This window comes from Dipodomys merriami, unplaced genomic scaffold (genome assembly GCF_024711535.1).
Source record: "Dipodomys merriami isolate MVZ:Mamm:240054 unplaced genomic scaffold, mDipMer1.0.p SCAF_90, whole genome shotgun sequence".
NCBI lineage: Eukaryota > Metazoa > Chordata > Mammalia > Rodentia > Heteromyidae > Dipodomys > Dipodomys merriami.
Window position 1 is genome coordinate 4,908,772 of NW_027206513.1, and position 13,122 is coordinate 4,921,893.

The window sequence follows — 13,122 nt, forward strand, 5'->3', positions numbered from 1 at the left end:
AACACTAACACTAAACCTAACACTCACCCTCAGCCTCACCCTAACCCTAACAATAACCCTTAACCTCACCGTCACCCTATCAGTAACCCTAACCCTAACAATAAACATCACCCTAAACCTAACCCTCAACCTCACCCTCACCATAGCCCTCACCCTAACCCTAATTCTAACCTTAACCCTCATCCTAACCCTCACCCTAAACTTCACCCTCACCCTAACCATCAATTTAAGCCTAACCCTAATATTAATCCTAACCCTAACCCTAGGCCTAAATCCTATGCCTAAACCTCAACCTAACCCTCACCCTCATCCTAACCCTAACCCTAAACCTAACCCTAACCCTCCCCTCAACCTTAACGCTAACCCTAAACCTCACCCTCACCCTAACCCTAACCCTAACCCTAAAACTCACCATACAACTCACTCTAACCCTAACACTCACCCTCACCCTCACCCTCAATCTAACTTTAACTCTAACCCTAACCCGAACAATAACACTAACCCTAAAACTGACCATAACCATAACCATAAACCTCACCCTCAGCCTCACTCTCACCGAAAACTTCACCCTAACCATAAAACTAACAATAACCCTAACCCTAACCCTAACCCTAACCCTCACCCTAAACTTAACACTAACCCTACCCCTAACCCTCACCCTAACACTAAACTTAACCCGAACCCTAAATCTCAAACTAACCCTACACCTAAAACTTACCCTATCCCTAACCCTCACCCTCACCCTCAACCTCACCCTCATGATAACCCTTACCCTAATCCTAATCCTAACACTAAGCCTAACCCTCACTCTCACCATAACCCTCACCTTAAACCTAACTCTAACACTAACCCTAACCCTCACCCTCAGCCTCAACCTAACCCTAACTCTAACTCTAAACCTCAACCTCACCGTATCCGTAACCCTAAACCTAAACCTAATCCTCACCCTAACCCTAACCCTAAACCTCACCCTAACCCTAACCCTAACCCTCACGCTCAACGTCACCATAACCGTAACCGTAACCATAACCATAACAATAACCCTAACCCTAAACCTCACCCTAACAATAACCCTCCCCCTAACACTAACCCTAACCCTAACACTAACACTCACACTAACCCTAACCCTAATACTCAATTTAAGCCTCAGCCTAACGCTAACCCTTACCCTAGCCCTAAACCTAACCCTAACCCTCACACTTATCTTAACCCTCACCCTCAGCCTAAACCACACCTTTACCCTTACTATCATCCTCATCCTGACCCGAAACGTCATCCTAACCCTCACCTTAACCTTAAACCTAACCATCACCCTAACCCTAACCCTCACCCTCAATCTCACCCTCAGCCTAACACTCAGCCTAAGCCTAAACCTTACCCTAACCCTCACCCTAGCCCTCCCTCTAACCCTAATCCTAAACCTAACCATCATCCTAACCCTCACACTAACTCTAACCCTAACCATCACCCTAACCCTAATCCTCATCCACACCCTCATCCTCAGCATAACCCTAAGCCTAAGCCTAACCCTAACCCTAAACCTCACGCTCACCATCACCCTAACCTTAATCCTAAACCTAACCCTAAACCTCAAGCTAAACCTCACCCTAACCTTATCCCTAACACTAATCCTAACCCTAACCCTCAACCTAAACCTCCCCCTAACCCTAAATGTAACCCTAAACTCATCCTAACCCTAACCCAAATCCTAACCCTAACCCTCACCCTAACCCTAAACCTGACCCTCACAGTAACCCAAACCCTCATCCTAAACCAAATTCTATCCCTAAACTTCACCCTGAACCTAGCCCTCACCCTAAACATAATCCTAACCCTAACCCTAATCCTCATCCTAACCCTCACCCTAACCCTAACCCTCACCCTAATCCTAAGCCTAAACCTAACCCTCGACCTAACCCTAATCATCATGCTCACCGTAATCCTAACCCTAACACTTACCCTAACCCTAAACTTAAACTGAACCCTAACTTTCACCCTAAGCCCACCCCTAACCCTCACCCTAACCCTAACCCACACCCTCACCCTCACCATCAGCCTAAACCTAAGGCTAACCCTAACCCAATTCCTAAACCTCACACTCAAGCTAACCCTAACCCTAACCCTAATCCTAACCCTAACCCTCATCCTAATCCTCACCCTAACACTAACCCTAACCCTCACCCTCACCCTCACCCTAAACCTAATCGTAACCCTAACCCTCAACCTAATCCTAACCCTCACACTCAACATAACCCTCACCCTAAACCTCAACCTAACACTAAACTTAAACCGAACACTAACTCTCATCCTATCCCTAACCCTAACCCTCACCCTAACCCTAAACCTAACCCTCACCCTCACCCACACCGTAACCTTAACCCTAAACATAACCCTAACAATAACCCTAAACCTAATCCTTAACCTCAATGTAACCATAACACTCACCCTAACCCAAATCCTGAACCTAACACTTACCATCACATTAACACTAACCCTAACCCAAACACGAAACCTCACACTAAACCTAACCCTAACCTCACCCTAACCCTAACCGTAACCCTAACCCTCAACCAAACAGTAACCCTTACGCTCAACGTAACCCTAACCCTAACCATAACCCTCACCCTTACCCTAACCCTCATCCTAACACTTACCCTCACCCTAACACTAACCCTAATCCTAATCTTAACCCTAACCCTAACCCTCACCCTCACCCTCACAATAACCGTAACCCTAACCCTAACACTAACAATAACGCTAAACTTAACCCTAACCCTCACCCTAACCATAATCCTCACCCTAAACCTAAGCTCACCCTAGCAATTACCCTCACCCTAACACTAACCCTAACCCTAACACTAACACTCACAGTAAACCTAAACATCACCAAACCTTAAATCTCACCCTAACACTAACCCTAATCCTCACCCTCACCTTAGCCCTCAACCTAACCCTAACCCTCATCCTCACCCTAAACCTCACACTAACCCGAACACTTATCCTCAATCTAACCCTCACCATGACTCTAACCCTAACCCTAACCATAACCCTCACCCTAACCTTCACCCTCACCCTTACCATCACCCTCAACCTCAACCTCACCTAACGCTCTCCTTTACCCTTACCGTCAACCACAACCTAACCCTCACCCTAACCCTAACACTCACCCTAACACTAACTCTACCCCTAAACCTCACCATCACCCTAACCCTAACTCTAACCCTAACCCTAACATTAAAACACACCCTCTCCCTAACCCCATCCCTTATCCTCTACCAAAAGCTAAGCATAACCCTAAGCCTAAGCCTAACACTTACCCTACCCACACCCTCACCCTAACCCTCACCCTAACCCTAATCCTAACCCTAACCCTCATCCTAACCCTCACCCAAACCCTAACCCTAACAATCAGCCTAACTCTAATCCTCACCCCCACCCTCACCCTCAGCTTAAAACTAAGCCTAAGCCTAAGCCAAACACTTACCTTACCCACAACCTCACCCTAGCCCTCACCCTAACCCTAGCCCTAACCATCACCCTAACTCTAATCCTCACCCCCACCCTCACCCTCAGCCTAACCCTAAGCCTAAGCCTAAGCCTAACCCTAACCCTAACACTCACCCTCAGCCTAACTCTAATCTTAACCCTAAATCTAAAATTAACCCTAAAACTCAACCTAAGCCTCACCCTAACCTTAACCCTAAAACTAAACCTAACCCTCTACCTAACGCTCCAACTAACACGAAACCTAACTCTAAATCTCACACTCACCCTAACCCTAATCCAAACCCTAAACTTAAACCTCACCCTAACCCTAAACCTAACCCTCACCCTCACCCCCACACTCACCCTCACCTTAACTTTAACCCTAACCCTAACACTAACCCTAATCCTAACCCTAAACCTAACCCTAACCCTAACCCTAATGCTAAAACTCACCCTCACCATAACCCTAATCCTAACCCTAACCCTCACCCTAACCCTAACCTTCACCCTCACCGTAAACTTAACCCTTATACTAACCCTCACTGTAAACCTAAACTTAACCTTAAACCTTACCCTAACACTAACCCTAATCCTCACCCTCACCCTAGCCCTCATCCTAACCCTAATTGTAACCCTAATCCTAATCCTAACCCTCACCCTAACTTTAATCCTAACCCTCACCCTAACCCTAACCTTAACCCTCAACCTAACCCTAAACATAACCCTCACTGTAACCCTAACCCTAACCCTAAACATAACTTGAACCCTAACTCTCAAGCTAACCCTAACTCTAACCCTCAACCTAAAGCTAACCCTCACACTCACCCTCTCCCTCAGGCTAACCCTAAGCCTAAGCCTAAACCTAACCCTCACACTCACCCTAACCATTACCCTAATCCTAATTATAACCCTAAGCCTAACCCTCACCCTCAGCTTAATCCTCAACCTAACCCTTACTCTAACACTAACCCTAAACCTAACCCTCAACCTCAGCCTCACATTTACCCTAACTCTAACCCTAAACCTCACCCTCACCCTACCCCTAACCATAACCCTAACCCTAAACTTCAAAAATCCCTAATCCTAAACCTCAACCTCAGCCTACCCTCACACTAACCCTAATCCTAAACCTCATCTTAACCCTCATCCTAACACTAACCCTATACCTCACCCTCACCCTAACCCTAATCCTAACCCTAACCCCCAACCTAACCCTAATCCTCAACCTCACCGTAACCCTTATCCTAACCCTCACCCTAAACATAAACTTAACCCAAATCCTAACTCTCGCCCTAACCCTAACCCTAACCCTCACCCTAACCCTCAACCTCACCCTAGCCCTCACTCTAACCCTAATCCTAACCCTAACCCTCATCCTAACCCTACCCCTAACCCTTAGCCTAAACCTCACCCTAACCCTCACCCTCACCCTGAACCTCACCGTCACCCTAACCCTAAGCCTAAACCTAAAACTAACCCAAACACACACAGTCATGCTCACCCTAACCCTAATCCTAACCCTTACCCTCACCCTCACCCTCAACCTCAGTGTAACCATAAACCTAATCCTACCCTAACCCTAACACTCACACTCACCCTAACCCTTACCCTAATCCTAATCCTCACCCTAACCCTCACCCTCACCCTCACACTTACCTTAACCCTAACCCTATCCCTAAACCTCACCCTCACCCTACCCCTCATGCTAACCCTAATTCTAACCCTGACAGTCATCCTAACCCTCCCCATAATCCTAACCCTAACGCTCACCCTAACCTTAACCCTCACACTCACCCTAACCCTCAGGCTAACCCTAAGCCTAACCCTAATCCTAACACTAACAATAGACCTCACACTCACCCTAACCCTTACACTAATCCTAATCCTAACATTAACTCTAACCCTCACCCTCACCCTAACCCTCACCCTAACCCTAACCCTAAAGCTAACACTAACCCTAACCCTAACCCTCACCCTCAGCCTCACCCTAACCCTAATTCTAACCCTAAACCTCAACTTTACCATAACCCGAAACCTAACCCTAACCCTAAACCTCACCCTAACCCTAACCCTAAGCCTAACTCTAACCCTAAACCTCACTCTCACCCTAACACTAACCCTAACCCTAAAACTCACCCTAACCCTAACCTTCAACCTCACCCTCAACCTCACCGTAACGCTAGCCCTAACACTAACAATAACACTAACCCTAACCCTAACCCTAAACCTCACCCTCACCCTCAGCCTCACCCTCACTGCAAACTTAACCCTAACCATAACACTAACAATAAGCCTAATCCTAAGACTAACCCTAACCGAACCCTGACCCTCACGGTAACCCTAACCCTAACCCTAACCCAAACCCTAACCAAAACCCTCACCCTAACTCTCAGCCTAACCCTAACCCTAACCCTAAGCCTCACACTCACCCTCACCCTAACCGTAATCCTAAACCTAACCCAATCCCTAGCCCTCACCCTAACCCTAACTTTAACCCTAAACCTCATCCTAAACCTGACACTAACCATAACCCTAACCCGAACCCTAACCCGAATGCTAACCCTCACCCTCATGCTCGGCCTAAGCCTAAGCCTAAGCCTAAACCTAACCCTAACCCTCACCCTAACAATAACCCTAAAATAAACCTCACTCTAACCCTAAATCTCACCCTCACCCTAACCCTAAATCTAAACCTAACCCTAACCCTAACAATAACCCTAACCCTCACCCTAACCATAATCCTCACCCTAACCCTAAACCTCACCCTAACACTTACCCTCACCCTACCCCTAACCTTAAATCTAACACTAACCCTCACAATAACCCTAACCCTAAACTCACCCTAACCCTAACCCTAACCGTAACCCTCAACATAACCCTAACCCTCACGCTCAAAATAACCCTAAACCTTACCTTGATCCTCACCCTAACCATAACCCTCACCCTAACCCTATCACTCACCCTAACACTTACCCTCACCCTAACACTAACCCTAATCCTAACCCTAACCCTAAACCTCACCCTCACCTTAACCGGAACCCTAACCATAACACTAACAACAACCCTAACCCTAAATCTAACAAAAACCCTAAACCCAACCCTAAACCTCACCCTAATCATTACCCTCACCCTAAACCTAACCCTCACCCTAACACTTACTCTCACATTAACACTAACCTTAACCCGAACACTAAGCCTCACACTAAATCTAACAATCACCCTAACCCTAAACCTCACGCTAACACTAACCCTAAACCTCAACCTAACCCTAGCTCTAAACCTAATACTCATCCTCACGGTAAACCTCACACTAAAGCTAACACTAATCCTCAATCTAACCCTCACCCTAACCCTAACCCTAACCCTAACCCTCACCCTAACCCTAACTCTCACCCTTACCATGACCCTCACCCTCAGCCTAACCCTCACCTTACCCTTACAGTCACCCACAACCCAACCCTCACCCTAACCCTAACCTCACCCTAACACTAACTCTACCACTAAACCTCACCCTAATGCTAACTCTAACCCTAACCCTAACACTAAACCTCACACTAACCCTAACCCTAACCCTCACCCTCAACCTCACGCTCAGCTTAAACCTAAGCCTAAGCCAAACCTTTACCCTAACCCTCAGCCTCACCCTAGCCCTTACCCTAACACAAATCCTAACTCTAACCCTAACCCTAACCCTCACCCTCACCGTAAACCTTACCCTAACCCTCACCCTAACACTAAATCTAATCTTAACCCTAAATCTCAACCTAACCCTAACCCTCAACCTCACCGTAACCCTTAACTTAACCCACACTCTAACCATAAACTTAACTTGAATCCTTCTCTCACCCTAACCCTACCCTAACTCTCACCCTAACCCTAACATTAAACCTCCCCTTCACCCTAAAACTCACCCTTGCCCTAACCCTAACCGTAACCCTAAAACTCACCCTAACCCTAACATTCACCCTCACCCTCAACCTCAACGTAACTCTAGCCCTAACCCTAACAATAACACTAACCCTAACCCTAACGCCTCACCCTCACTGCAAACTTAACCCTAACCATAGCACTAACAATAAACCTAACCCTAAGCCTAACCCTAACCCTAGCTCTAATTCTCTCCCCCACAGACACCCTCAGCCTAACCCTAAGCCTAACCTTAACCCTTACCCTAACCCTCACCGTAACCCTAAACCTAAAACTAAACCTAACCCTAAATCTAACCATAAAGCTAAACCTAATCCTCAGCCTCACCTGCACCCTAACGCAAAATCTAACCCTAACCCTCACCCTAACTCTAAGCCTAATCATAACCCTAACCCTATGCCTCACAATCACCCTCACCCTAACCCTAATCCTAAACCTAACCCTATCCCTAACCTTAACCCTCACCCTAACCCTCACCCTAGCCCTCACCCTAACCCTAACCCTAACCCTAAACCTCATCCTAAACCTGACACAAACCATAAGCCTAACCCTAACCCTAACCCGCACCCTAACCCTCACCCTCATGCTCGGCCTAAGCCTAAGCCTAAGCCTAACCCTAACCCTAAACCTCACCCTAACCCTAACACTCACCCTAACTCTAACACTTAATATCACCCTCACCCTAACCCTAACTCTAACCCTAAACCTACCCCTATCAATAACCCTAACTCTCACCCTAACCATAAACCTCAGCCTAAACCTAAACCTCACACTAACACTTACCCTCACCCTACCAGTAACCCTGACCCTAACAATAACCCTCACACTAACCCTAACCCTAAACTCACCCTAACCTTAACCCTAACACTAACCCTCAACTTAAACATAATCCTAACGCTCAATGTAACCCTAACCCTAACCCTGACCCTCACCCTAATCATAAACCTCACCCTAACCCTAACCCTCACCCTAACACTTACCCTTACCCTAACACTAACCCTAATACTAATCCTAACGCTATCCCTAACACTCACCCTCACAGTAACCGTAACCCTAACCATAATCCTAACAAAAACCCTAATCCTAACCCTCACCCTAACCATTACCCTCACCCTAAACCTAACCCTCACCCTAACACTTACCCTCACCTTAACACTAACCGTAACCTGAACACTAAGCCTCACACTAACACTAACCATCACCCTAAACCTAAACCTCACCCTAACACTAACCCTAAACCTCAACCTAACCCAAGCACTAACCCTAACCCCAACACTAATCCTCACGGTGAAACTCAAACTAACCCTAACACTAATCCTCAATCTAACCCTCACCCTCAACCTAACACTAACATTAAAGCTCACATTAACCCTAACCCGAAACCTCACCTGCACCCTCACCTTCATCATAACCCTAACCCTAACCCTAAAAATAACACTAACACTAACCCTAACCATCAACCTAACCCCTATCCTCACCCCAACCCTCACCCTCAGCCTAACCCTAAGTCTAAGCCTAACCCTCACCCTAACCCTCGCATTAACCCTAACACTAAACCTAACCCTAAACCTAAACCTCAACCTAACCCTCACCCTCACCCTCACCCTAACCTTAACACTACCCCAAAACTTAAACCTCACCCTAACACTCCCCCTAACACTAACTCAAACCTAAACCTCATCCATACCCTAACCCTTACCCTTACCCTCACCCTAAACCTAACCCTAACCCTAAACCTCACCTTAACCCTAACCCTCACCCTCACCCTCAACCTAAACATAACTCTAACGCTAACCCTAACAATAACATTAAAACCTAACCCTAACCCTAACCATAACTCTCACCCTCAGCCTCAACCTCACGGCAAACTTAACCCTAACCATAGCACTAACGATAACCCTAAAACTAACCCTAACCCTAATCCTCACCCCCACCCTCACCTTCAGCCTAACCCTAAGCCTAACCCTATCCCTAACACTAAGCCTCACCGTAAACCTGACCCTATCCCTAACCCTAACCCTAAACCTAACCCTACCACTAACCCTAAAACTCACCCTAACAATCACCCTAGCCCTCAGCCTAACCCTAACCCTAACCCTCACCCTCACCCTAGCCCTCACCCTAAACTTAATTCTAATGCTCACCCTCACACTAATCCTAACCCTCATCCTCACCCTAAACCTCAAACTAACCCTAAACCGAATCCTCAATCTAAACCTCACCCTAAGCCTAACCCTAAACCTTAACCTAACCCTAAACTTTACCCTAACCCTCACCCTTCTCTTAAACCTCAAATTCAGCCTAAACCTCACCATTACTCTTACCATCATAATTACCCTAAACCTCACCCTAACCCTAAATCTCATCCTTACAATCACCCTAACACCTACACAACACCCTAACACTAACCCTCACTCTCAACCTCATGCTCAGCCTAACCCTAAGCCTAAGCCTTACCCTAAACCTCAACCTAAGTCTAACCCTCACCCTCACCGTAACCCTAACCCTCGTCCTAACCCTCACACGAACCCTAATGCTAACCGTAAACCTTACCCTAAAACTAACCCTAACCCTCACCATCCCCCTAGCCCCCACCCTAAACCTAATCCTAACCCTAATCCTCACCCTAAACCTAAACTTAACTGAACCATAACTCTCACCCTAACCCTAACCCTAACCCTCACCCTAACCCTATCCCTAACCCTCACACTCACCCTAACCCTAACCCTAATCCTAACCCTAGCCCTAACACTAACAATAACCCTAACCCTAAACCTAACCCTCCACTCACCTTAAACCTAACCCTAAGACTAACCCTAACCCTAAACCTCACCCTCACCCTAAACCTCACCCTAATACTAATCCTAAACCTCAGCCTCACACTAACCCTAACCCTAAACCTCACCCTCATCCTCACCCTAACACTAAATCTAACCCTAAACCTCACACTCACCCTAACCCTAAATCTAACCCTACCTCGAAACCTCACCCTAACTCTAACCCTAAACCTCTCAATAGCCCTCACCCTAACCCTAACCATAAATCTAAACCTAACCCTAACCCTCACACTCAAGTGCACCCTCACCCTCACAGTAACTCTAACCCTAACTCAAAACCTAAGCCTACAACTCACTCTAACCCTAACGCTAGTACTAACCCTAACCCTCACCCTCACCTTAACTCTAACCCTAAACCTAAACCCCACCCTAACCCTAACTCTCACCAGCACCCTCACCCTCACTGTAACTCTAACCCTTACCCTAACAATAACACTAACCCTAACCCTAAACATCACCCTAAACCTAATCCTCAACCCCACCCTGACCCTCAGCCTAACCCTAAGACTAAGCCTAACTCTCCACCTAACCCACACACTCACGCTCACCCAAAGCCTAAACCTAAATGTAGCCCTATCCCTAAACCTCAACCTAAACCTCACCATCACCCTAACTCTAACCCTAACGCTAAACCTCACCCTAACCCTACCCCAAACCCTAAATCTAACACTAAACCTCACCCTCACCCTCACCCTAACCCTAACCCTAATCCTAAACCTCATTCTAACCCTAACCCTAACCCTCACCCTCAAACTTAACCACACTGTAATTCTAACTGTAACCCTAAAAATAACAGTAACCCTAACCCTCACCCTAACCCTAAACAAACCCTCACCCTCAGCCTCACCATCACTGCAAACTTAACCCTAAACATAACACTAACAATAACCCTAACCATAACCATAAACCTAATCCTCACCCCCACCTTCACCCTCAGCCTGACCCTAACTTAACCCTAACCCAAACCCTAACCCTCACCGTAACCCTAACCCTAACCCTAAACCTAACACAAACTGGAACCCTAAACCAAACCCTAAACCTAACACTAATCCTCAGCCTCCCCCTCCCCCTAACCCAAACCCTAACACTGACCCTCACCATAACCCTCACGCTAACCCTCCTCCTAACCCTATATCTAACCCTAAACCTCACCCTCACACTAACACTAACCCTAACCCTAACCCTAAACCCCAATCTAATACTAATCCTAACGCTCACCCTCACCCTCACTGTAACTCTAACCCTAACCCTAAAAATAACACTAACCCTAACCGTAACCCTAAACCTAACCCTAATCCTCAGCCTTAACCTCACCCTAACCCTAACCATAACCATAACGGTCACCCTAAACCTAAGCCAAACCCTAACCCTAACCCTCACACTCACACTCACCCTAACCCTAATCCTAAACCTAACACTATACCTAACCCTAACCCTCAACCAAAGCCTCACCCTAACCTTCACCCTAAACCTAATCCTAATGATAAACATCACCCTAACACTCACCCTAACCCTAAACCTAACCTTCACCCTAACCCTAACCCTAACCCTCACCCACATGCTCGTCCTAAGCCTAAGCCTAACACTAACCAAACCATAAAACTAACCCTAAACCTAACCCTCATCCTAACCCTCACCGTAACCCTAAGTCTAACCCTAAACTTCACCCTCACCCTAAACCTAACTCTACCCTAACCCAAGCCCTAAACCTCACAGTAACACTAACACTAACCCTCACACTCAACCTCAATGCAACCCAAATCCTAACCCTAACCCTAACAGTAACCCTAACACTAATCCTAACCCTCACCCTTACCATAACCCTCATCCTCACACAAACCCTCACCCTAACACTTACACTCACCCTAACACTAACCCTAATCCTAACACAAACAATCACTCTAACACTAACCATCACCCTAACCCTAAACCTCACCCTAATCCTAAACCTAACCCTCACCCTAAACCTCACACTAACCGAACACTAATCCTCAATCTACCCTTCACTCTCACCCTACCCCTAACCCTAACACTCACCCTAACCCTAACCCTCACCCTAAACCTCACCCTAACCCTAACTCTACCCCTAAACCTCACCCTCACCCTAACCTTACCTCTAACACTAAAACTAACACTAAAAACCTCACCCTAAACTTAACCCTAAACCTCAGCCTCAACCTCACCGCAAATCTAAAACTAAACCTACCAATAACACTAACCCTCGACCTAACCCTAACCCTTAACGTCACCCACATACTGGGCCTAAGCCTAAACCAAACCCTAAGCCTAAACCTAACACTAACCCTCACCCTAACCCTAACTCTAACCCTAAACCTCACCCTCGCCCTAACCCTAACTCTAACCCTAACCCTAACACTATAAACCTCACCTTAAGTTTAACCCTAACCCTCACCCTCACAGTAACCATAACCCTAACACTAACCCTAAAAATAACCCTAACCCTAACCCTATTCCTAAACCTAACCCTCACCCTAACCCTAATCCTAAACCTAACCCTCACCCTAACCCTAACCCTCCCCCTTCCGTAATCCTAACCCTCACCCTAACCCTAATCCTAACCCTAACCCTCATCATAACCCTCCCCATAACCCTTACCCTAACCCTCACCCTAACCCTAACCATCACCCTCACCATCACCCTCAGCCTAACCCTAAGCCTAACCCTAAACCTAAACCTAACCCTCACCCTCACCCTAACCCTAACACTAACCCTAACCCTAGCCATCACCGTAACCCTCCCCCTAACCCTATATCTAACCCTAAACCTCACCCTAACCCTAACACTAAGCCTAACCCTAAACCCCACCCTAACCCTAACGCTAATCCTCACCCGCACCCTCAACCTCACTGTA